The following is a 24,501-nucleotide window of genomic DNA, read 5'->3' as shown; positions in this document are numbered from 1 at the left end:
CTGTTCCCACCCGCCTCAACACCGTTGGAAGGGAGGAGAACCAATTAAGGCGGGGGGGGGGTGGAACGAGCAGCTGTCTACCCTTAGCAGGAGGGTTGCTGATTAATTACCTCTCCTGCTGCTGCTGCTGCTGGCTGTCCAGCAGCAGACTGAAGGTGGCTGCTGCTGTGCGCAGGTATATAAAGGCTCAGAGCCTATTATGACACGCGCAGCCAGCGTTCCATTGCCACATTCCGTCTACTGCAGGCGGGATACCTGGATGGCTGAATGTCACTGAGAAGCTCACAGAGACCGCCATAAGCAACAGTTTAAAAGAATGCCACAGACTAATCAACCAAACTTTTTGGGTTGGTTTCTCTTTTATAGTCTGCAGGCATTAAATGAAAGAAGTCAGTGTTCCAGCAGAGGGAGACAACGTTTCAGAAAAGGCATTGTAGCAAACCAAAAAAGAAATTTTAAGCGCAGCAGAGTAACCAGCTCACATACCTGTTAGCTCAGGTGAGTTTAAAAGGCTGCTGTTGATAACAAGGGCATTTGCTAAATAGATGGTGTGTGTGCAACAATATACTGAAAGGTCAATTATATTGTGCAGCTTATCTCACCACCTGTAGTTATTTAGGTGAAAGCTCCAAAATGCTTGCCTAATATGTCTGTTTATCCAAAAGGAAGTATAGAGGGAGAGCTAGATAGATAGCATTGCATTACATTACATTACATGGCAATGCAATGCACAGTTGCTGAAGTTGAACCAAAATGAGCTTGTCATCTGGCTTCTGCAACTTTTAACATGAAAAATCCAATGAGGAGAAGAAAAGCAAAGCCAAAGAGTCCATCCCAAAATCCGACAAACAAGCAAAATGAACAAAAAGCATTGAATTCAATTCTTTCTGATTTTAGAAACTGCATTAAAGAAGGGGTGCACCGGTCCTGGAGATACTGCAATACCAGGTCAATGCGTGGAGTGGACAGAGCAAGCTCTTTTTCCATCTCCCTGTTCTAAAAATCCATTTAATATATGGTCCCCAGATAGGGGACGTATCAGATATTAAACTGATAAGAACAGATACTACACTTGATCTTAGCCAAAAGGCCGAGAAGCGATAACCAGAATTGGTTTCCGACTACGGTGCCACCCAAGGATTCTGAAAAGTCCATTTGTGGAGATGGCCACCTGGACTCCCGTTAAGAAGACATGCTGTCAACCTCTAGATCCCTCACATGCCTGCACTTTTCGGCTTGCTGCTGCTGCAATCCACGCGTTTTAGATCTGCATAACTCCACCTCTTTTAGCACAGTACCCTCAACCCCCGGCTGTTCCCACCCGCCTCAACACCGTTGGAAGGGAGGAGAACCAATTAAGGCGGGGGGGGGGTGGAACGAGCAGCTGTCTACCCTTAGCAGGAGGGTTGCTGATTAATTACCTCTCCTGCTGCTGCTGCTGCTGGCTGTCCAGCAGCAGACTGAAGGTGGCTGCTGCTGTGCGCAGGTATATAAAGGCTCAGAGCCTATTATGACACGCGCAGCCAGCGTTCCATTGCCACATTCCGTCTACTGCAGGCGGGATACCTGGATGGCTGAATGTCACTGAGAAGCTCACAGAGACCGCCATAAGCAACAGTTTAAAAGAATGCCACAGACTAATCAACCAAACATTTTGGGTTGGTTTCTCTTTTATAGTCTGCAGGCATTAAATGAAAGAAGTCAGTGTTCCAGCAGAGGGAGACAACGTTTCAGAAAAGGCATTGTAGCAAACCAAAAAAGAAATTTTAAGCGCAGCAGAGTAACCAGCTCACATACCTGTTAGCTCAGGTGAGTTTAAAAGGCTGCTGTTGATAACAAGGGCATTTGCTAAATAGATGGTGTGTGTGCAACAATATACTGAAAGGTCAATTATATTGTGCAGCTTATCTCACCACCTGTAGTTATTTAGGTGAAAGCTCCAAAATGCTTGCCTAATATGTCTGTTTATCCAAAAGGAAGTATAGAGGGAGAGCTAGATAGATAGCATTGCATTACATTACATTACATGGCAATGCAATGCACAGTTGCTGAAGTTGAACCAAAATGAGCTTGTCATCTGGCTTCTGCAACTTTTAACATGAAAAATCCAATGAGGAGAAGAAAAGCAAAGCCAAAGAGTCCATCCCAAAATCCGACAAACAAGCAAAATGAACAAAAAGCATTGAATTCAATTCTTTCTGATTTTAGAAACTGCATTAAAGAAGGGGTGCACCGGTCCTGGAGATACTGCAATACCAGGTCAATGCGTGGAGTGGACAGAGCAAGCTCTTTTTCCATCTCCCTGTTCTAAAAATCCATTTAATATATGGTCCCCAGATAGGGGACGTATCAGATATTAAACTGATAAGAACAGATACTACACTTGATCTTAGCCAAAAGGCCGAGAAGCGATAACCAGAATTGGTTTCCGACTACGGTGCCACCCAAGGATTCTGAAAAGTCCATTTGTGGAGATGGCCACCTGGACTCCCGTTAAGAAGACATGCTGTCAACCTCTAGATCCCTCACATGCCTGCACTTTTTGGCTTGCTGCTGCTGCAATCCACGCGTTTTAGATCTGCATAACTCCACCTCTTTTAGCACAGTACCCTCAACCCCCGGCTGTTCCCACCCGCCTCAACACCGTTGGAAGGGAGGAGAACAAATTAAGGTGGGGGGGGGGTGGAACGAGCAGCTGTCTACCCTTAGCAGGAGGGTTGCTGATTAATTACCTCTCCTGCTGCTGCTGCTGCTGGCTGTCCAGCAGCAGACTGAAGGTGGCTGCTGCTGTGCGCAGGTATATAAAGGCTCAGAGCCTATTATGACACGCGCAGCCAGCGTTCCATTGCCACATTCCGTCTACTGCAGGCGGGATACCTGGATGGCTGAATGTCACTGAGAAGCTCACAGAGACCGCCATAAGCAACAGTTTAAAAGAATGCCACAGACTAATCAACCAAACTTTTTGGGTTGGTTTCTCTTTTATAGTCTGCAGGCATTAAATGAAAGAAGTCAGTGTTCCAGCAGAGGGAGACAACGTTTCAGAAAAGGCATTGTAGCAAACCAAAAAAGAAATTTTAAGCGCAGCAGAGTAACCAGCTCACATACCTGTTAGCTCAGGTGAGTTTAAAAGGCTGCTGTTGATAACAAGGGCATTTGCTAAATAGATGGTGTGTGTGCAACAATATACTGAAAGGTCAATTATATTGTGCAGCTTATCTCACCACCTGTAGTTATTTAGGTGAAAGCTCCAAAATGCTTGCCTAATATGTCTGTTTATCCAAAAGGAAGTATAGAGGGAGAGCTAGATAGATAGCATTGCATTACATTACATTACATGTCAATGCAATGCACAGTTGCTGAAGTTGAATCAAAATGAGCTTGTCATCTGGCTTCTGCAACTTTTAACATGAAAAATCCAATGAGGAGAAGAAAAGCAAAGCCAAAGAGTCCATCCCAAAATCCGACAAACAAGCAAAATGAACAAAAAGCATTGAATTCAATTCTTTCTGATTTTAGAAACTGCACTAAAGAAGGGGTGCACCGGTCCTGGAGATACTGCAATACCAGGTCAATGCGTGGAGTGGACAGAGCAAGCTCTTTTTCCATCTCCCTGTTCTAAAAATCCATTTAATATATGGTCCCCAGATAGGGGACGTATCAGATATTAAACTGATAAGAACAGATACTACACTTGATCTTAGCCAAAAGGCCGAGAAGCGATAACAAGAATTGGTTTCCGACTACGGTGCCACCCAAGGATTCTGAAAAGTCCATTTGTGGAGATGGCCACCTGGACTCCCGTTAAGAAGACATGCTGTCAACCTCTAGATCCCTCACATGCCTGCACTTTTCGGCTTGCTGCTGCTGCAATCCACGCGTTTTAGATCTGCATAACTCCACCTCTTTTAGCACAGTACCCTCAACCCCCGGCTGTTCCCACCCGCCTCAACACCGTTGGAAGGGAGGAGAACCAATTAAGGCGGGGGGGGCGTGGAACGAGCAGCTGTCTACCCTTAGCAGGAGGGTTGCTGATTAATTACCTCTCCTGCTGCTGCTGCTGCTGGCTGTCCAGCAGCAGACTGAAGGTGGCTGCTGCTGTGCGCTGGTATATAAGGGCTCAGAGCCTATTATGACACGCGCAGCCAGCGTTCCATTGCCACATTCCGTCTACTGCAGGCGGGATACCTGGATGGCTGAATGTCACTGAGAAGCTCACAGAGACCGCCATAAGCAACAGTTTAAAAGAATGCCACAGACTAATCAACCAAACTTTTTGGGTTGGTTTCTCTTTTATAGTCTGCAGGCATTAAATGAAAGAAGTCAGTGTTCCAGCAGAGGGAGACAACGTTTCAGAAAAGGCATTGTAGCAAACCAAAAAAGAAATTTTAAGCGCAGCAGAGTAACCAGCTCACATACCTGTTAGCTCAGGTGAGTTTAAAAGGCTGCTGTTGATAACAAGGGCATTTGCTAAATAGATGGTGTGTGTGCAACAATATACTGAAAGGTCAATTATATTGTGCAGCTTATCTCACCACCTGTAGTTATTTAGGTGAAAGCTCCAAAATGCTTGCCTAATATGTCTGTTTATCCAAAAGGAAGTATAGAGGGAGAGCTAGATGGATAGCATTGCATTACATTACATTACATGGCAATGCAATGCACAGTTGCTGAAGTTGAACCAAAATGAGCTTGTCATCTGGCTTCTGCAACTTTTAACATGAAAAATCCAATGAGGAGAAGAAAAGCAAAGCCAAAGAGTCCATCCCAAAATCCGACAAACAAGCAAAATGAACAAAAAGCATTGAATTCAATTCTTTCTGATTTTAGAAACTGCATTAAAGAAGGGGTGCACCGGTCCTGGAGATACTGCAATACCAGGTCAATGCGTGGAGTGGACAGAGCAAGCTCTTTTTCCATCTCCCTGTTCTAAAAATCCATTTAATATATGGTCCCCAGATAGGGGACGTATCAGATATTAAACTGATAAGAACAGATACTACACTTGATCTTAGCCAAAAGGCCGAGAAGCGATAACAAGAATTGGTTTCCGACTACGGTGCCACCCAAGGATTCTGAAAAGTCCATTTGTGGAGATGGCCACCTGGACTCCCGTTAAGAAGACATGCTGTCAACCTCTAGATCCCTCACATGCCTGCACTTTTCGGCTTGCTGCTGCTGCAATCCACGCGTTTTAGATCTGCATAACTCCACCTCTTTTAGCACAGTACCCTCAACCCCCGGCTGTTCCCACCCGCCTCAACACCGTTGGAAGGGAGGAGAACCAATTAAGGCGGGGGGGGGGGGTGGAACGAGCAGCTGTCTACCCTTAGCAGGAGGGTTGCTGATTAATTACCTCTCCTGCTGCTGCTGCTGCTGGCTGTCCAGCAGCAGACTGAAGGTGGCTGCTGCTGTGCGCAGGTATATAAAGGCTCAGAGCCTATTATGACACGCGCAGCCAGCGTTCCATTGCCACATTCCGTCTACTGCAGGCGGGATACCTGGATGGCTGAATGTCACTGAGAAGCTCACAGAGACCGCAATAAGCAACAGTTTAAAAGAATGCCACAGACTAATCAACCAAACTTTTTGGGTTGGTTTCTCTTTTATAGTCTGCAGGCATTAAATGAAAGAAGTCAGTGTTCCAGCAGAGGGAGACAACGTTTCAGAAAAGGCATTGTAGCAAACCAAAAAAGAAATTTTAAGCGCAGCAGAGTAACCAGCTCACATACCTGTTAGCTCAGGTGAGTTTAAAAGGCTGCTGTTGATAACAAGGGCATTTGCTAAATAGATGGTGTGTGTGCAACAATATACTGAAAGGTCAATTATATTGTGCAGCTTATCTCACCACCTGTAGTTATTTAGGTGAAAGCTCCAAAATGCTTGCCTAATATGTCTGTTTATCCAAAAGGAAGTATAGAGGGAGAGCTAGATAGATAGCATTGCATTACATTACATTACATGGCAATGCAATGCACAGTTGCTGAAGTTGAACCAAAATGAGCTTGTCATCTGGCTTCTGCAACTTTTAACATGAAAAATCCAATGAGGAGAAGAAAAGCAAAGCCAAAGAGTCCATCCCAAAATCCGACAAACAAGCAAAATGAACAAAAAGCATTGAATTCAATTCTTTCTGATTTTAGAAACTGCATTAAAGAAGGGGTGCACCGGTCCTGGAGATACTGCAATACCAGGTCAATGCGTGGAGTGGACAGAGCAAGCTCTTTTTCCATCTCCCTGTTCTAAAAATCCATTTAATATATGGTCCCCAGATAGGGGACGTATCAGATATTAAACTGATAAGAACAGATACTACACTTGATCTTAGCCAAAAGGCCGAGAAGCGATAACCAGAATTGGTTTCCGACTACGGTGCCACCCAAGGATTCTGAAAAGTCCATTTGTGGAGATGGCCACCTGGACTCCCGTTAAGAAGACATGCTGTCAACCTCTAGATCCCTCACATGCCTGCACTTTTCGGCTTGCTGCTGCTGCAATCCACGCGTTTTAGATCTGCATAACTCCACCTCTTTTAGCACAGTACCCTCAACCCCCGGCTGTTCCCACCCGCCTCAACACCGTTGGAAGGGAGGAGAACCAATTAAGGCGGGGGGGGGGTGGAACGAGCAGCTGTCTACCCTTAGCAGGAGGGTTGCTGATTAATTACCTCTCCTGCTGCTGCTGGCTGTCCAGCAGCAGACTGAAGGTGGCTGCTGCTGTGCGCAGGTATATAAAGGCTCAGAGCCTATTATGACACGCGCAGCCAGCGTTCCATTGCCACATTCCGTCTACTGCAGGCGGGATACCTGGATGGCTGAATGTCACTGAGAAGCTCACAGAGACCGCCATAAGCAACAGTTTAAAAGAATGCCACAGACTAATCAACCAAACTTTTTGGGTTGGTTTCTCTTTTATAGTCTGCAGGCATTAAATGAAAGAAGTCAGTGTTCCAGCAGAGGGAGACAACGTTTCAGAAAAGGCATTGTAGCAAACCAAAAAAGAAATTTTAAGCGCAGCAGAGTAACCAGCTCACATACCTGTTAGCTCAGGTGAGTTTAAAAGGCTGCTGTTGATAACAAGGGCATTTGCTAAATAGATGGTGTGTGTGCAACAATATACTGAAAGGTCAATTATATTGTGCAGCTTATCTCACCACCTGTAGTTATTTAGGTGAAAGCTCCAAAATGCTTGCCTAATATGTCTGTTTATCCAAAAGGAAGTATAGAGGGAGAGCTAGATAGATAGCATTGCATTACATTACATTACATGGCAATGCAATGCACAGTTGCTGAAGTTGAACCAAAATGAGCTTGTCATCTGGCTTCTGCAACTTTTAACATGAAAAATCCAATGAGGAGAAGAAAAGCAAAGCCAAAGAGTCCATCCCAAAATCCGACAAACAAGCAAAATGAACAAAAAGCATTGAATTCAATTCTTTCTGATTTTAGAAACTGCATTAAAGAAGGGGTGCACCGGTCCTGGAGATACTGCAATACCAGGTCAATGCGTGGAGTGGACAGAGCAAGCTCTTTTTCCATCTCCCTGTTCTAAAAATCCATTTAATATATGGTCCCCAGATAGGGGACGTATCAGATATTAAACTGATAAGAACAGATACTACACTTGATCTTAGCCAAAAGGCCGAGAAGCGATAACCAGAATTGGTTTCCGACTACGGTGCCACCCAAGGATTCTGAAAAGTCCATTTGTGGAGATGGCCACCTGGACTCCCGTTAAGAAGACATGCTGTCAACCTCTAGATCCCTCACATGCCTGCACTTTTCGGCTTGCTGCTGCTGCAATCCACGCGTTTTAGATCTGCATAACTCCACCTCTTTTAGCACAGTACCCTCAACCCCCGGCTGTTCCCACCCGCCTCAACACCGTTGGAAGGGAGGAGAACCAATTAAGGCGGGGGGGGGGGGGTGGAACGAGCAGCTGTCTACCCTTAGCAGGAGGGTTGCTGATTAATTAAGTCTCCTGCTGCTGCTGCTGCTGGCTGTCCAGCAGCAGACTGAAGGTGGCTGCTGCTGTGCGCAGGTATATAAAGGCTCAGAGCCTATTATGACACGCGCAGCCAGCGTTCCATTGCCACATTCCGTCTACTGCAGGCGGGATACCTGGATGGCTGAATGTCACTGAGAAGCTCACAGAGACCGCCATAAGCAACAGTTTAAAAGAATGCCACAGACTAATCAACCAAACTTTTTGGGTTGGTTTCTCTTTTATAGTCTGCAGGCATTAAATGAAAGAAGTCAGTGTTCCAGCAGAGGGAGACAACGTTTCAGAAAAGGCATTGTAGCAAACCAAAAAAGAAATTTTAAGCGCAGCAGAGTAACCAGCTCACATACCTGTTAGCTCAGGTGAGTTTAAAAGGCTGCTGTTGATAACAAGGGCATTTGCTAAATAGATGGTGTGTGTGCAACAATATACTGAAAGGTCAATTATATTGTGCAGCTTATCTCACCACCTGTAGTTATTTAGGTGAAAGCTCCAAAATGCTTGCCTAATATGTCTGTTTATCCAAAAGGAAGTATAGAGGGAGAGCTAGATAGATAGCATTGCATTACATTACATTACATGGCAATGCAATGCACAGTTGCTGAAGTTGAACCAAAATGAGCTTGTCATCTGGCTTCTGCAACTTTTAACATGAAAAATCCAATGAGGAGAAGAAAAGCAAAGCCAAAGAGTCCATCCCAAAATCCGATAAACAAGCAAAATGAACAAAAAGCATTGAATTCAATTCTTTCTGATTTTAGAAACTGCATTAAAGAAGGGGTGCACCGGTCCTGGAGATACTGCAATACCAGGTCAATGCGTGGAGTGGACAGAGCAAGCTCTTTTTCCATCTCCCTGTTCTAAAAATCCATTTAATATATGGTCCCCAGATAGGGGACGTATCAGATATTAAACTGATAAGAACAGATACTACACTTGATCTTAGCCAAAAGGCCGAGAAGCGATAACCAGAATTGGTTTCCGACTACGGTGCCACCCAAGGATTCTGAAAAGTCCATTTGTGGAGATGGCCACCTGGACTCCCGTTAAGAAGACATGCTGTCAACCTCTAGATCCCTCACATGCCTGCACTTTTCGGCTTGCTGCTGCTGCAATCCACGCGTTTTAGATCTGCATAACTCCACCTCTTTTAGCACAGTACCCTCAACCCCCGGCTGTTCCCACCCGCCTCAACACCGTTGGAAGGGAGGAGAACCAATTAAGGCGGGGGGGGGGGGGGTGGAACGAGCAGCTGTCTACCCTTAGCAGGAGGGTTGCTGATTAATTACCTCTCCTGCTGCTGCTGCTGCTGGCTGTCCAGCAGCAGACTGAAGGTGGCTGCTGCTGTGCGCAGGTATATAAAGGCTCAGAGCCTATTATGACACGCGCAGCCAGCGTTCCATTGCCACATTCCGTCTACTGCAGGCGGGATACCTGGATGGCTGAATGTCACTGAGAAGCTCACAGAGACCGCCATAAGCAACAGTTTAAAAGAATGCCACAGACTAATCAACCAAACTTTTTGGGTTGGTTTCTCTTTTATAGTCTGCAGGCATTAAATGAAAGAAGTCAGTGTTCCAGCAGAGGGAGACAACGTTTCAGAAAAGGCATTGTAGCAAACCAAAAAAGAAATTTTAAGCGCAGCAGAGTAACCAGCTCACATACCTGTTAGCTCAGGTGAGTTTAAAAGGCTGCTGTTGATAACAAGGGCATTTGCTAAATAGATGGTGTGTGTGCAACAATATACTGAAAGGTCAATTATATTGTGCAGCTTATCTCACCACCTGTAGTTATTTAGGTGAAAGCTCCAAAATGCTTGCCTAATATGTCTGTTTATCCAAAAGGAAGTATAGAGGGAGAGCTAGATAGATAGCATTGCATTACATTACATTACATGGCAATGCAATGCACAGTTGCTGAAGTTGAACCAAAATGAGCTTGTCATCTGGCTTCTGCAACTTTTAACATGAAAAATCCAATGAGGAGAAGAAAAGCAAAGCCAAAGAGTCCATCCCAAAATCCGACAAACAAGCAAAATGAACAAAAAGCATTGAATTCAATTCTTTCTGATTTTAGAAACTGCATTAAAGAAGGGGTGCACCGGTCCTGGAGATACTGCAATACCAGGTCAATGCGTGGAGTGGACAGAGCAAGCTCTTTTTCCATCTCCCTGTTCTAAAAATCCATTTAATATATGGTCCCCAGATAGGGGACGTATCAGATATTAAACTGATAAGAACAGATACTACACTTGATCTTAGCCAAAAGGCCGAGAAGCGATAACCAGAATTGGTTTCCGACTACGGTGCCACCCAAGGATTCTGAAAAGTCCATTTGTGGAGATGGCCACCTGGACTCCCGTTAAGAAGACATGCTGTCAACCTCTAGATCCCTCACATGCCTGCACTTTTCGGCTTGCTGCTGCTGCAATCCACGCGTTTTAGATCTGCATAACTCCACCTCTTTTAGCACAGTACCCTCAACCCCCGGCTGTTCCCACCCGCCTCAACACCGTTGGAAGGGAGGAGAACCAATTAAGGCGGGGGGGGGGGGTGGAACGAGCAGCTGTCTACCCTTAGCAGGAGGGTTGCTGATTAATTACCTCTCCTGCTGCTGCTGCTGCTGGCTGTCCAGCAGCAGACTGAAGGTGGCTGCTGCTGTGCGCAGGTATATAAAGGCTCAGAGCCTATTATGACACGCGCAGCCAGCGTTCCATTGCCACATTCCGTCTACTGCAGGCGGGATACCTGGATGGCTGAATGTCACTGAGAAGCTCACAGAGACCGCCATAAGCAACAGTTTAAAAGAATGCCACAGACTAATCAACCAAACTTTTTGGGTTGGTTTCTCTTTTATAGTCTGCAGGCATTAAATGAAAGAAGTCAGTGTTCCAGCAGAGGGAGACAACGTTTCAGAAAAGGCATTGTAGCAAACCAAAAAAGAAATTTTAAGCGCAGCAGAGTAACCAGCTCACATACCTGTTAGCTCAGGTGAGTTTAAAAGGCTGCTGTTGATAACAAGGGCATTTGCTAAATAGATGGTGTGTGTGCAACAATACACTGAAAGGTCAATTATATTGTGCAGCTTATCTCACCACCTGTAGTTATTTAGGTGAAAGCTCCAAAATGCTTGCCTAATATGTCTGTTTATCCAAAAGGAAGTATAGAGGGAGAGCTAGATAGATAGCATTGCATTACATTACATTACATGGCAATGCAATGCACAGTTGCTGAAGTTGAACCAAAATGAGCTTGTCATCTGGCTTCTGCAACTTTTAACATGAAAAATCCAATGAGGAGAAGAAAAGCAAAGCCAAAGAGTCCATCCCAAAATCCGACAAACAAGCAAAATGAACAAAAAGCATTGAATTCAATTCTTTCTGATTTTAGAAACTGCATTAAAGAAGGGGTGCACCGGTCCTGGAGATACTGCAATACCAGGTCAATGCGTGGAGTGGACAGAGCAAGCTCTTTTTCCATCTCCCTGTTCTAAAAATCCATTTAATATATGGTCCCCAGATAGGGGACGTATCAGATATTAAACTGATAAGAACAGATACTACACTTGATCTTAGCCAAAAGGCCGAGAAGCGATAACCAGAATTGGTTTCCGACTACGGTGCCACCCAAGGATTCTGAAAAGTCCATTTGTGGAGATGGCCACCTGGACTCCCGTTAAGAAGACATGCTGTCAACCTCTAGATCCCTCACATGCCTGCACTTTTCGGCTTGCTGCTGCTGCAATCCACGCGTTTTAGATCTGCATAACTCCACCTCTTTTAGCACAGTACCCTCAACCCCCGGCTGTTCCCACCCGCCTCAACACCGTTGGAAGGGAGGAGAACCAATTAAGGCGGGGGGGGGGGGGTGGAACGAGCAGCTGTCTACCCTTAGCAGGAGGGTTGCTGATTAATTACCTCTCCTGCTGCTGCTGCTGCTGGCTGTCCAGCAGCAGACTGAAGGTGGCTGCTGCTGTGCGCAGGTATATAAAGGCTCAGAGCCTATTATGATACGCGCAGCCAGCGTTCCATTGCCACATTCCGTCTACTGCAGGCGGGATACCTGGATGGCTGAATGTCACTGAGAAGCTCACAGAGACCGCCATAAGCAACAGTTTAAAAGAATGCCACAGACTAATCAACCAAACTTTTTGGGTTGGTTTCTCTTTTATAGTCTGCAGGCATTAAATGAAAGAAGTCAGTGTTCCAGCAGAGGGAGACAACATTTCAGAAAAGGCATTGTAGCAAACCAAAAAAGAAATTTTAAGCGCAGCAGAGTAACCAGCTCACATACCTGTTAGCTCAGGTGAGTTTAAAAGGCTGCTGTTGATAACAAGGGCATTTGCTAAATAGATGGTGTGTGTGCAACAATATACTGAAAGGTCAATTATATTGTGCAGCTTATCTCACCACCTGTAGTTATTTAGGTGAAAGCTCCAAAATGCTTGCCTAATATGTCTGTTTATCCAAAAGGAAGTATAGAGGGAGAGCTAGATAGATAGCATTGCATTACATTACATTACATGGCAATGCAATGCACAGTTGCTGAAGTTGAACCAAAATGAGCTTGTCATCTGGCTTCTGCAACTTTTAACATGAAAAATCCAATGAGGAGAAGAAAAGCAAAGCCAAAGAGTCCATCCCAAAATCCGACAAACAAGCAAAATGAACAAAAAGCATTGAATTCAATTCTTTCTGATTTTAGAAACTGCATTAAAGAAGGGGTGCACCGGTCCTGGAGATACTGCAATACCAGGTCAATGCGTGGAGTGGACAGAGCAAGCTCTTTTTCCATCTCCCTGTTCTAAAAATCCATTTAATATATGGTCCCCAGATAGGGGACGTATCAGATATTAAACTGATAAGAACAGATACTACACTTGATCTTAGCCAAAAGGCCGAGAAGCGATAACCAGAATTGGTTTCCGACTACGGTGCCACCCAAGGATTCTGAAAAGTCCATTTGTGGAGATGGCCACCTGGACTCCCGTTAAGAAGACATGCTGTCAACCTCTAGATCCCTCACATGCCTGCACTTTTCGGCTTGCTGCTGCTGCAATCCACGCGTTTTAGATCTGCATAACTCCACCTCTTTTAGCACAGTACCCTCAACCCCCGGCTGTTCCCACCCGCCTCAACACCGTTGGAAGGGAGGAGAACCAATTAAGGCGGGGGGGGGGGGGTGGAACGAGCAGCTGTCTACCCTTAGCAGGAGGGTTGCTGATTAATTACCTCTCCTGCTGCTGCTGCTGCTGGCTGTCCAGCAGCAGACTGAAGGTGGCTGCTGCTGTGCGCAGGTATATAAAGGCTCAGAGCCTATTATGACACGCGCAGCCAGCGTTCCATTGCCACATTCCGTCTACTGCAGGCGGGATACCTGGATGGCTGAATGTCACTGAGAAGCTCACAGAGACCGCCATAAGCAACAGTTTAAAAGAATGCCACAGACTAATCAACCAAACTTTTTGGGTTGGTTTCTCTTTTATAGTCTGCAGGCATTAAATGAAAGAAGTCAGTGTTCCAGCAGAGGGAGACAACGTTTCAGAAAAGGCATTGTAGCAAACCAAAAAAGAAATTTTAAGCGCAGCAGAGTAACCAGCTCACATACCTGTTAGCTCAGGTGAGTTTAAAAGGCTGCTGTTGATAACAAGGGCATTTGCTAAATAGATGGTGTGTGTGCAACAATATACTGAAAGGTCAATTATATTGTGCAGCTTATCTCACCACCTGTAGTTATTTAGGTGAAAGCTCCAAAATGCTTGCCTAATATGTCTGTTTATCCAAAAGGAAGTATAGAGGGAGAGCTAGATAGATAGCATTGCATTACATTACATTACATGGCAATGCAATGCACAGTTGCTGAAGTTGAACCAAAATGAGCTTGTCATCTGGCTTCTGCAACTTTTAACATGAAAAATCCAATGAGGAGAAGAAAAGCAAAGCCAAAGAGTCCATCCCAAAATCCGACAAACAAGCAAAATGAACAAAAAGCATTGAATTCAATTCTTTCTGATTTTAGAAACTGCATTAAAGAAGGGGTGCACCGGTCCTGGAGATACTGCAATACCAGGTCAATGCGTGGAGTGGACAGAGCAAGCTCTTTTTCCATCTCCCTGTTCTAAAAATCCATTTAATATATGGTCCCCAGATAGGGGACGTATCAGATATTAAACTGATAAGAACAGATACTACACTTGATCTTAGCCAAAAGGCCGAGAAGCGATAACCAGAATTGGTTTCCGACTACGGTGCCACCCAAGGATTCTGAAAAGTCCATTTGTGGAGATGGCCACCTGGACTCCCGTTAAGAAGACATGCTGTCAACCTCTAGATCCCTCACATGCCTGCACTTTTCGGCTTGCTGCTGCTGCAATCCACGCGTTTTAGATCTGCATAACTCCACCTCTTTTAGCACAGTACCCTCAACCCCCGGCTGTTCCCACCCGCCTCAACACCGTTGGAAGGGAGGAGAACCAATTAAGGCGGGGGGGGGGGGGGTGGAACGAGCAGCTGTCTACCCTTAGCAGGAGGGTTGCTGATTAATTACCTCTCCTGCTGCTGCTGCTGCTGGCTGTCCAGCAGCAGACTGAAGGTGGCTGCTGCTGTGCGCAGGTATATAAAGGCTCAGAGCCTATTATGACACGCGCAGCCAGCGTTCCATTGCCACATTCCGTCTACTGCAGGCGGGATACCTGGATGGCTGAATGTCACTGAGAAGCTCACAGAGACCGCCATAAGCAACAGTTTAAAAGAATGCCACAGACTAATCAACCAAACTTTTTGGGTTGGTTTCTCTTTTATAGTCTGCAGGCATTAAATGAAAGAAGTCAGTGTTCCAGCAGAGGGAGACAACGTTTCAGAAAAGGCATTGTAGCAAACCAAAAAAGAAATTTTAAGCGCAGCAGAGTAACCAGCTCACATACCTGTTAGCTCAGGTGAGTTTAAAAGGCTGCTGTTGATAACAAGGGCATTTGCTAAATAGATGGTGTGTGTGCAACAATATACTGAAAGGTCAATTATATTGTGCAGCTTATCTCACCACCTGTAGTTATTTAGGTGAAAGCTCCAAAATGCTTGCCTAATATGTCTGTTTATCCAAAAGGAAGTATAGAGGGAGAGCTAGATAGATAGCATTGCATTACATTACATTACATGGCAATGCAATGCACAGTTGCTGAAGTTGAACCAAAATGAGCTTGTCATCTGGCTTCTGCAACTTTTAACATGAAAAATCCAATGAGGAGAAGAAAAGCAAAGCCAAAGAGTCCATCCCAAAATCCGACAAACAAGCAAAATGAACAAAAAGCATTGAATTCAATTCTTTCTGATTTTAGAAACTGCATTAAAGAAGGGGTGCACCGGTCCTGGAGATACTGCAATACCAGGTCAATGCGTGGAGTGGACAGAGCAAGCTCTTTTTCCATCTCCCTGTTCTAAAAATCCATTTAATATATGGTCCCCAGATAGGGGACGTATCAGATATTAAACTGATAAGAACAGATACTACACTTGATCTTAGCCAAAAGGCCGAGAAGCGATAACCAGAATTGGTTTCCGACTACGGTGCCACCCAAGGATTCTGAAAAGTCCATTTGTGGAGATGGCCACCTGGACTCCCGTTAAGAAGACATGCTGTCAACCTCTAGATCCCTCACATGCCTGCACTTTTCGGCTTGCTGCTGCTGCAATCCACGCGTTTTAGATCTGCATAACTCCACCTCTTTTAGCACAGTACCCTCAACCCCCGGCTGTTCCCACCCGCCTCAACACCGTTGGAAGGGAGGAGAACCAATTAAGGCGGGGGGGGGGGTGGAACGAGCAGCTGTCTACCCTTAGCAGGAGGGTTGCTGATTAATTACCTCTCCTGCTGCTGCTGCTGCTGGCTGTCCAGCAGCAGACTGAAGGTGGCTGCTGCTGTGCGCAGGTATATAAAGGCTCAGAGCCTATTATGACACGCGCAGCCAGCGTTCCATTGCCACATTCCGTCTACTGCAGGCGGGATACCTGGATGGCTGAATGTCACTGAGAAGCTCACAGAGACCGCCATAAGCAACAGTTTAAAAGAATGCCACAGACTAATCAACCAAACTTTTTGGGTTGGTTTCTCTTTTATAGTCTGCAGGCATTAAATGAAAGAAGTCAGTGTTCCAGCAGAGGGAGACAACATTTCAGAAAAGGCATTGTAGCAAACCAAAAAAGAAATTTTAAGCGCAGCAGAGTAACCAGCTCACATACCTGTTAGCTCAGGTGAGTTTAAAAGGCTGCTGTTGATAACAAGGGCATTTGCTAAATAGATGGTGTGTGTGCAACAATATACTGAAAGGTCAATTATATTGTGCAGCTTATCTCACCACCTGTAGTTATTTAGGTGAAAGCTCCAAAATGCTTGCCTAATATGTCTGTTTATCCAAAAGGAAGTATAGAGGGAGAGCTAGATAGATAGCATTGCATTACATTACATTACATGGCAATGCAATGCACAGTTGCTGAAGTTGAACCAAAATGAGCTTGTCATCTGGCTTCTGCAACTTTTAACATGAAAAATCCAATGAGGAGAAGAAAAGCAAAGCCAAAGAGTCCATCCCAAAATCCGACAAACAAGCAAAATGAACAAAAAGCATTGAATTCAATTCTTTCTGATTTTAGAAACTGCATTAAAGAAGGGGTGCACCGGTCCTGGAGATACTGCAATACCAGGTCAATGCGTGGAGTGGACAGAGCAAGCTCTTTTTCCATCTCCCTGTTCTAAAAATCCATTTAATATATGGTCCCCAGATAGGGGACGTATCAGATATTAAACTGATAAGAACAGATACTACACTTGATCTTAGCCAAAAGGCCGAGAAGCGATAACCAGAATTGGTTTCCGACTACGGTGCCACCCAAGGATTCTGAAAAGTCCATTTGTGGAGATGGCCACCTGGACTCCCGTTAAGAAGACATGCTGTCAACCTCTAGATCCCTCACATGCCTGCACTTTTCGGCTTGCTGCTGCTGCAATCCACGCGTTTTAGATCTGCATAACTCCACCTCTTTTAGCACAGTACCCTCAACCCCCGGCTGTTCCCACCCGCCTCAACACCGTTGGAAGGGAGGAGAACCAATTAAGGCGGGGGGGGGGTGGAACGAGCAGCTGTCTACCCTTAGCAGGAGGGTTGCTGATTAATTACCTCTCCTGCTGCTGCTGCTGCTGGCTGTCCAGCAGCAGACTGAAGGTGGCTGCTGCTGTGCGCAGGTATATAAAGGCTCAGAGCCTATTATGACACGCGCAGCCAGCGTTCCATTGCCACATTCCGTCTACTGCAGGCGGGATACCTGGATGGCTGAATGTCACTGAGAAGCTCACAGAGACCGCCATAAGCAACAGTTTAAAAGAATGCCACAGACTAATCAACCAAACTTTTTGGGTTGGTTTCTCTTTTATAGTCTGCAGGCATTAAATGAAAGAAGTCAGTGTTCCAGCAGAGGGAGACAACGTTTCAGAAAAGGCATTGTAGCAAACCAAAAAAGAAATTTTAAGCGCAGCAGAGTAACCAGCTCACATACCTGTTAGCTCAGGTGAGTTTAAAAGGCTGCTGTTGATAACAAGGGCATTTGCTAAATAGATGGTGTGTGTGCAACAATATACTGAAAGGTCAATTATATTGTGCAGCTTATCTCACCACCTGTAGTTATTTAGGTGAAAGCTCCAAAATGCTTGCCTAATATGTCTGTTTATCCAAAAGGAAGTATAGAGGGAGAGCTAGATAGATAGCATTGCATTACATTACATTACATGGCAATGCAATGCACAGTTGCTGAAGTTGAACCAAAATGAGCTTGTCATTTGACTTCTGCAACTTTTAACATGAAAAATCCAATGAGGAGAAGAAAAGCAAAGCCAAAGAGTCCATCCCAAAATCCGACAAACAAGCAAAATGAACAAAAAGCATTGAATTCAATTCTTTCTGATTTTAGAAACTGCATTAAAGAAGGGGTGCACCGGTCCTGGAGATACTGCAATACCAGGTCAATGCGTGGAGTGGACAGAGCAAGCTCTTTTTCCATCTCCCTGTTCTAAAAATCCATTTAATATATGGTCCCCAGATAGGGGACGTATCAGATATTAAACTGATAAGAACAGATACTACACTTGATCTTAGCCAAAAGGCCGAGAAGCGATAACCAGAATTGGTTTCCGACTACGGTGCCACCCAAGGATTCTGAAAAGTCCATTTGTGGAGATGGCCACCTGGACTCCCGTTAAGAAGACATGCTGTCAACCTCTAGATCCCTCACATGCCTGCACTTTTCGGCTTGCTGCTGCTGCAATCCACGCGTTTTAGATCTGCATAACTCCACCTCTTTTAGCACAGTACCCTCAACCCCCGGCTGTTCCCACCCGCCTCAACACCGTTGGAAGGGAGGAGAACCAATTAAGGCGGGGGGGGGGTGGAACGAGCAGCTGTCTACCCTTAGCAGGAGGGTTGCTGATTAATTACCTCTCCTGCTGCTGCTGCTGCTGGCTGTCCAGCAGCAGACTGAAGGTGGCTGCTGCTGTGCGCAGGTATATAAAGGCTCAGAGCCTATTATGACATGCGCAGCCAGCGTTCCATTGCCACATTCCGTCTACTGCAGGCGGGATACCTGGATGGCTGAATGTCACTGAGAAGCTCACAGAGACCGCCATAAGCAACAGTTTAAAAGAATGCCACAGACTAATCAACCAAACTTTTTGGGTTGGTTTCTCTTTTATAGTCTGCAGGCATTAAATGAAAGAAGTCAGTGTTCCAGCAGAGGGAGACAACGTTTCAGAAAAGGCATTGTAGCAAACCAAAAAAGAAATTTTAAGCGCAGCAGAGTAACCAGCTCACATACCTGTTAGCTCAGGTGAGTTTAAAAGGCTGCTGTTGATAACAAGGGCATTTGCTAAATAGATGGTGTGTGTGCAACAATATACTGAAAGGTCAATTATATTGTGCAGCTTTTCTCACCACCTGTAGTTATTTAGGTGAAAGCTCCAAAATGCTTGCCTAATATGTCTGTTTATCCAAAAGGAAGTATAGAGGGAGAGCTAGATAGATAGCATTGCATTACATTACATTACATGGCAATGCAATGCACAGTTGCTGAAGTTGAACCAAAATGAGCTTGTCATCTGGCTTCTGCAACTTTTAACATGAAAAATCCAATGAGGAGAAGAAAAGCAAAGCCAAAGAGTCCATCCCAAAATCCGACAAACAAGCAAAATGAACAAAAAGCATTGAATTCAATTCTTTCTGATTTTAGAAACTGCATTAAAGAAGGGGTGCACCGGTCCTGGAGATACTGCAATACCAGGTCAATGCGTGGAGTGGACAGAGCAAGCTCTTTTTCCATCTCCCTGTTCTAAAAATCCATTTAATATATGGTCCCCAGATAGGGGACGTATCAGATATTAAACTGATAAGAACAGATACTACACTTGATCTTAGCCAAAAGGCCGAGAAGCGATAACCAGAATTGGTTTCCGACTACGGTGCCACCCAAGGATTCTGAAAAGTCCATTTGTGGAGATGGCCACCTGGACTCCCGTTAAGAAGACATGCTGTCAACCTCTAGATCCCTGACATGCCTGCACTTTTCGGCTTGCTGCTGCTGCAATCCACGCGTTTTAGATCTGCATAACTCCACCTCTTTTAGCACAGTACCCTCAACCCCCGGCTGTTCCCACCCGCCTCAACACCGTTGGAAGGGAGGAGAACCAATTAAGGCGGGGGGGGGGTGGAACGAGCAGCTGTCTACCCTTAGCAGGAGGGTTGCTGATTAATTACCTCTCCTGCTGCTGCTGCTGCTGGCTGTCCAGCAGCAGACTGAAGGTGGCTGCTGCTGTGCGCAGGTATATAAAGGCTCAGAGCCTATTATGACACGCGCAGCCAGCGTTCCATTGCCACATTCCGTCTACTGCAGGCGGGATACCTGGATGGCTGAATGTCACTGAGAAGCTCACAGAGACCGCCATAAGCAACAGTTTAAAAGAATGCCACAGACTAATCAACCAAACTTTTTGGGTTGGTTTCTCTTTTATAGTCTGCAGGCATTAAATGAAAGAAGTCAGTGTTCCAGCAGAGGGAGACAACGTTTCAGAAAAGGCATTGTAGCAAACCAAAAAAGAAATTTTAAGCGCAGCAGAGTAACCAGCTCACATACCTGTTAGCTCAGGTGAGTTTAAAAGGCTGCTGTTGATAACAAGGGCATTTGCTAAATAGATGGTGTGTGTGCAACAATATACTGAAAGGTCAATTATATTGTGCAGCTTATCTCACCACCTGTAGTTATTTAGGTGAAAGCTCCAAAATGCTTGCCTAATATGTCTGTTTATCCAAAAGGAAGTATAGAGGGAGAGCTAGATAGATAGCATTGCATTACATTACATTACATGGCAATGCAATGCACAGTTGCTGAAGTTGAACCAAAATGAGCTTGTCATCTGGCTTCTGCAACTTTTAACATGAAAAATCCAATGAGGAGAAGAAAAGCAAAGCCAAAGAGTCCATCCCAAAATCCGACAAACAAGCAAAATGAACAAAAAGCATTGAATTCAATTCTTTCTGATTTTAGAAACTGCATTAAAGAAGGGGTGCACCGGTCCTGGAGATACTGCAATACCAGGTCAATGCGTGGAGTGGACAGAGCAAGCTCTTTTTCCATCTCCCTGTTCTAAAAATCCATTTAATATATGGTCCCCAGATAGGGGACGTATCAGATATTAAACTGATAAGAACAGATACTACACTTGATCTTAGCCAAAAGGCCGAGAAGCGATAACCAGAATTGGTTTCCGACTACGGTGCCACCCAAGGATTCTGAAAAGTCCATTTGTGGAGATGGCCACCTGGACTCCCGTTAAGAAGACATGCTGTCAACCTCTAGATCCATCACATGCCTGCACTTTTCGGCTTGCTGCTGCTGCAATCCACGCGTTTTAGATCTGCATAACTCCACCTCTTTTAGCACAGTACCCTCAACCCCCGGCTGTTCCCACCCGCCTCAACACCGTTGGAAGGGAGGAGAACCAGTTAAGGCGGGGGGGGGGTGGAACGAGCAGCTGTCTACCCTTAGCAGGAGGGTTGCTGATTAATTACCTCTCCTGCTGCTGCTGCTGCTGGCTGTCCAGCAGCAGACTGAAGGTGGCTGCTGCTGTGCGCAGGTATATAAAGGCTCAGAGCCTATTATGACACGCGCAGCCAGCGTTCCATTGCCACATTCCGTCTACTGCAGGCGGGATACCTGGATGGCTGAATGTCACTGAGAAGCTCACAGAGACCGCCATAAGCAACAGTTTAAAAGAATGCCACAGACTAATCAACCAAACTTTTTGGGTTGGTTTCTCTTTTATAGTCTGCAGGCATTAAATGAAAGAAGTCAGTGTTCCAGCAGAGGGAGACAACGTTTCAGAAAAGGCATTGTAGCAAACCAAAAAAGAAATTTTAAGCGCAGCAGAGTAACCAGCTCACATACCTGTTAGCTCAGGTGAGTTTAAAAGGCTGCTGTTGATAACAAGGGCATTTGCTAAATAGATGGTGTGTGTGCAACAATATACTGAAAGGTCAATTATATTGTGCAGCTTATCTCACCACCTGTAGTTATTTAGGTGAAAGCTCCAAAATGCTTGCCTAATATGTCTGTTTATCCAAAAGGAAGTATAGAGGGAGAGCTAGATAGATAGCATTGCATTACATTACATTACATGGCAATGCAATGCACAGTTGCTGAAGTTGAACCAAAATGAGCTTGTCATCTGGCTTCTGCAACTTTTAACATGAAAAATCCAATGAGGAGAAGAAAAGCAAAGCCAAAGAGTCCATCCCAAAATCCGACAAACAAGCAAAATGAACAAAAAGCATTGAATTCAATTCTTTCTGATTTTAGAAACTGCATTAAAGAAGGGGTGCACCGGTCCTGGAGATACTGCAATACCAGGTCAATGCGTGGAGTGGACAGAGCAAGCTCTTTTTCCATCTCCCTGTTCTAAAAATCCATTTAATATATGGTCCCCAGATAGGGGACGTATCAGATATTAAACTGATAAGAACAGATACTACACTTGATCTTAGCCAAAAGGCCGAGAAGCGATAACCAGAATTGGTTTCCGACTACGGTGCCACCCAAGGATTCTGAAAAGTCCATTTGTGGAGATGGCCACCTGGACTCCCGTTAAGAAGACATGCTGTCAACCTCTAGATCCCTCACATGCCTGCACTTTTCGGCTTGCTGCTGCTGCAATCCACGCGTTTTAGATCTGCATAACTCCACCTCTTTTAGCACAGTACCCTCAACCCCCGGCTGTTCCCACCCGCCTCAACACCGTTGGAAGGGAGGAGAACCAGTTAAGGCGGGGGGGGGGTGGAACGAGCAGCTGTCTACCCTTAGCAGGAGGGTTGCTGATTAATTACCTCTCCTGCTGCTGCTGCTGCTGGCTGTCCAGCAGCAGACTGAAGGTGGCTGCTGCTGTGCGCAGGTATATAAAGGCTCAGAGCCTATTATGACACGCGCAGCCAGCGTTCCATTGCCACATTCCGTCTACTGCAGGCGGGATACCTGGATGGCTGAATGTCACTGAGAAGCTCACAGAGACCGCCATAAGCAACAGTTTAAAAGAATGCCACAGACTAATCAACCAAACTTTTTGGGTTGGTTTCTCTTTTATAGTCTGCAGGCATTAAATGAAAGAAGTCAGTGTTCCAGCAGAGGGAGACAACGTTTCAGAAAAGGCATTGTAGCAAACCAAAAAAGAAATTTTAAGCGCAGCAGAGTAACCAGCTCACATACCTGTTAGCTCAGGTGAGTTTAAAAGGCTGCTGTTGATAACAAGGGCATTTGCTAAATAGATGGTGTGTGTGCAACAATATACTGAAAGGTCAATTATATTGTGCAGCTTATCTCACCACCTGTAGTTATTTAGGTGAAAGCTCCAAAATGCTTGCCTAATATGTCTGTTTATCCAAAAGGAAGTATAGAGGGAGAGCTAGATAGATAGCATTGCATTACATTACATTACATGGCAATGCAATGCACAGTTGCTGAAGTTGAACCAAAATGAGCTTGTCATCTGGCTTCTGCAACTTTTAACATGAAAAATCCAATGAGGAGAAGAAAAGCAAAGCCAAAGAGTCCATCCCAAAATCCGACAAACAAGCAAAATGAACAAAAAGCATTGAATTCAATTCTTTCTGATTTTAGAAACTGCATTAAAGAAGGGGTGCACCGGTCCTGGAGATACTGCAATACCAGGTCAATGCGTGGAGTGGACAGAGCAAGCTCTTTTTCCATCTCCCTGTTCTAAAAATCCATTTAATATATGGTCCCCAGATAGGGTACGTATCAGATATTAAACTGATAAGAACAGATACTACACTTGATCTTAGCCAAAAGGCCGAGAAGCGATAACCAGAATTGGTTTCCGACTACGGTGCCACCCAATGATTCTGAAAAGTCCATTTGTGGAGATGGCCACCTGGACTCCCGTTAAGAAGACATGCTGTCAACCTCTAGATCCCTCACATGCCTGCACTTTTCGGCTTGCTGCTGCTGCAATCCACGCGTTTTAGATCTGCATAACTCCACCTCTTTTAGCACAGTACCCTCAACCCCCGGCTGTTCCCACCCGCCTCAACACCGTTGGAAGGGAGGAGAACCAATTAAGGCGGGGGGGGGGGGTGGAACGAGCAGCTGTCTACCCTTAGCAGGAGGGTTGCTGATTAATTACCTCTCCTGCTGCTGCTGCTGCTGGCTGTCCAGCAGCAGACTGAAGGTGGCTGCTGCTGTGCGCAGGTATATAAAGGCTCAGAGCCTATTATGACACGCGCAGCCAGCGTTCCATTGCCACATTCCGTCTACTGCAGGCAGGATACCTGGATGGCTGAATGTCACTGAGAAGCTCACAGAGACCGCCATAAGCAACAGTTTAAAAGAATGCCACAGACTAATCAACCAAACTTTTTGGGTTGGTTTCTCTTTTATAGTCTGCAGGCATTAAATGAAAGAAGTCAGTGTTCCAGCAGAGGGAGACAACGTTTCAGAAAAGGCATTGTAGCAAACCAAAAAAGAAATTTTAAGCGCAGCAGAGTAACCAGCTCACATACCTGTTAGCTCAGGTGAGTTTAAAAGGCTGCTGTTGATAACAAGGGCATTTGCTAAATAGATGGTGTGTGTGCAACAATATACTGAAAGGTCAATTATATTGTGCAGCTTATCTCACCACCTGTAGTTATTTAGGTGAAAGCTCCAAAATGCTTGCCTAATATGTCTGTTTATCCAAAAGGAAGTATAGAGGGAGAGCTAGATAGATAGCATTGCATTACATTACATTACATGGCAATGCAATGCACAGTTGCTGAAGTTGAACCAAAATGAGCTTGTCATCTGGCTTCTGCAACTTTTAACATGAAAAATCCAATGAGGAGAAGAAAAGCAAAGCCAAAGAGTCCATCCCAAAATCCGACAAACAAGCAAAATGAACAAAAAGCATTGAATTCAATTCT

The 24,501-nt window shown here is 45.1% G+C and overlaps 18 non-coding genes across 18 annotated transcripts; all 18 read right to left on the bottom strand.

Moving 5' to 3' along the window:
- Window positions 1–911: 911 nt before the first annotated feature.
- Window positions 912–1,102, bottom strand: LOC141201226 (U2 spliceosomal RNA). The gene has a single exon (XR_012272794.1). It is a non-coding gene; the product is annotated as a U2 spliceosomal RNA (small nuclear RNA).
- Window positions 1,103–2,222: 1,120 nt separating this feature from the next.
- Window positions 2,223–2,413, bottom strand: LOC141201225 (U2 spliceosomal RNA). The gene has a single exon (XR_012272793.1). It is a non-coding gene; the product is annotated as a U2 spliceosomal RNA (small nuclear RNA).
- A 1,120-nt stretch (window positions 2,414–3,533) lies between these two features.
- Window positions 3,534–3,724, bottom strand: LOC141201223 (U2 spliceosomal RNA). The gene has a single exon (XR_012272791.1). It is a non-coding gene; the product is annotated as a U2 spliceosomal RNA (small nuclear RNA).
- A 1,120-nt stretch (window positions 3,725–4,844) lies between these two features.
- On the bottom strand, window positions 4,845–5,035 carry LOC141201222 (U2 spliceosomal RNA). Its single transcript, XR_012272790.1, has one exon. It is a non-coding gene; the product is annotated as a U2 spliceosomal RNA (small nuclear RNA).
- Window positions 5,036–6,157: 1,122 nt separating this feature from the next.
- Window positions 6,158–6,348, bottom strand: LOC141201221 (U2 spliceosomal RNA). Its single transcript, XR_012272789.1, has one exon. It is a non-coding gene; the product is annotated as a U2 spliceosomal RNA (small nuclear RNA).
- Window positions 6,349–7,462: 1,114 nt separating this feature from the next.
- Window positions 7,463–7,653, bottom strand: LOC141201220 (U2 spliceosomal RNA). The gene has a single exon (XR_012272788.1). It is a non-coding gene; the product is annotated as a U2 spliceosomal RNA (small nuclear RNA).
- Window positions 7,654–8,776: 1,123 nt separating this feature from the next.
- On the bottom strand, window positions 8,777–8,967 carry LOC141201218 (U2 spliceosomal RNA). Its single transcript, XR_012272787.1, has one exon. It is a non-coding gene; the product is annotated as a U2 spliceosomal RNA (small nuclear RNA).
- A 1,124-nt stretch (window positions 8,968–10,091) lies between these two features.
- Window positions 10,092–10,282, bottom strand: LOC141201217 (U2 spliceosomal RNA). Its single transcript, XR_012272786.1, has one exon. It is a non-coding gene; the product is annotated as a U2 spliceosomal RNA (small nuclear RNA).
- A 1,122-nt stretch (window positions 10,283–11,404) lies between these two features.
- Window positions 11,405–11,595, bottom strand: LOC141201216 (U2 spliceosomal RNA). The gene has a single exon (XR_012272785.1). It is a non-coding gene; the product is annotated as a U2 spliceosomal RNA (small nuclear RNA).
- A 1,123-nt stretch (window positions 11,596–12,718) lies between these two features.
- LOC141201215 (U2 spliceosomal RNA) lies at window positions 12,719–12,909 on the bottom strand. Its single transcript, XR_012272784.1, has one exon. It is a non-coding gene; the product is annotated as a U2 spliceosomal RNA (small nuclear RNA).
- Window positions 12,910–14,032: 1,123 nt separating this feature from the next.
- On the bottom strand, window positions 14,033–14,223 carry LOC141201214 (U2 spliceosomal RNA). Its single transcript, XR_012272783.1, has one exon. It is a non-coding gene; the product is annotated as a U2 spliceosomal RNA (small nuclear RNA).
- A 1,124-nt stretch (window positions 14,224–15,347) lies between these two features.
- Window positions 15,348–15,538, bottom strand: LOC141201213 (U2 spliceosomal RNA). Its single transcript, XR_012272782.1, has one exon. It is a non-coding gene; the product is annotated as a U2 spliceosomal RNA (small nuclear RNA).
- A 1,121-nt stretch (window positions 15,539–16,659) lies between these two features.
- Window positions 16,660–16,850, bottom strand: LOC141201211 (U2 spliceosomal RNA). Its single transcript, XR_012272780.1, has one exon. It is a non-coding gene; the product is annotated as a U2 spliceosomal RNA (small nuclear RNA).
- Window positions 16,851–17,970: 1,120 nt separating this feature from the next.
- Window positions 17,971–18,161, bottom strand: LOC141201210 (U2 spliceosomal RNA). Its single transcript, XR_012272779.1, has one exon. It is a non-coding gene; the product is annotated as a U2 spliceosomal RNA (small nuclear RNA).
- A 1,120-nt stretch (window positions 18,162–19,281) lies between these two features.
- On the bottom strand, window positions 19,282–19,472 carry LOC141201209 (U2 spliceosomal RNA). Its single transcript, XR_012272778.1, has one exon. It is a non-coding gene; the product is annotated as a U2 spliceosomal RNA (small nuclear RNA).
- A 1,120-nt stretch (window positions 19,473–20,592) lies between these two features.
- Window positions 20,593–20,783, bottom strand: LOC141201208 (U2 spliceosomal RNA). Its single transcript, XR_012272777.1, has one exon. It is a non-coding gene; the product is annotated as a U2 spliceosomal RNA (small nuclear RNA).
- A 1,120-nt stretch (window positions 20,784–21,903) lies between these two features.
- Window positions 21,904–22,094, bottom strand: LOC141201207 (U2 spliceosomal RNA). The gene has a single exon (XR_012272776.1). It is a non-coding gene; the product is annotated as a U2 spliceosomal RNA (small nuclear RNA).
- A 1,120-nt stretch (window positions 22,095–23,214) lies between these two features.
- On the bottom strand, window positions 23,215–23,405 carry LOC141200617 (U2 spliceosomal RNA). Its single transcript, XR_012272333.1, has one exon. It is a non-coding gene; the product is annotated as a U2 spliceosomal RNA (small nuclear RNA).
- Window positions 23,406–24,501: the final 1,096 nt, after the last annotated feature.

Source organism: Phyllobates terribilis, unplaced genomic scaffold, assembly GCF_046119375.1.
Source record: "Phyllobates terribilis strain yellow unplaced genomic scaffold, ASM4611937v1 Scaffold_108__1_contigs__length_5656254, whole genome shotgun sequence".
Classification (NCBI taxonomy): domain Eukaryota; kingdom Metazoa; phylum Chordata; class Amphibia; order Anura; family Dendrobatidae; genus Phyllobates; species Phyllobates terribilis.
This window is presented reverse-complemented; position numbering and strand designations above follow the sequence as displayed.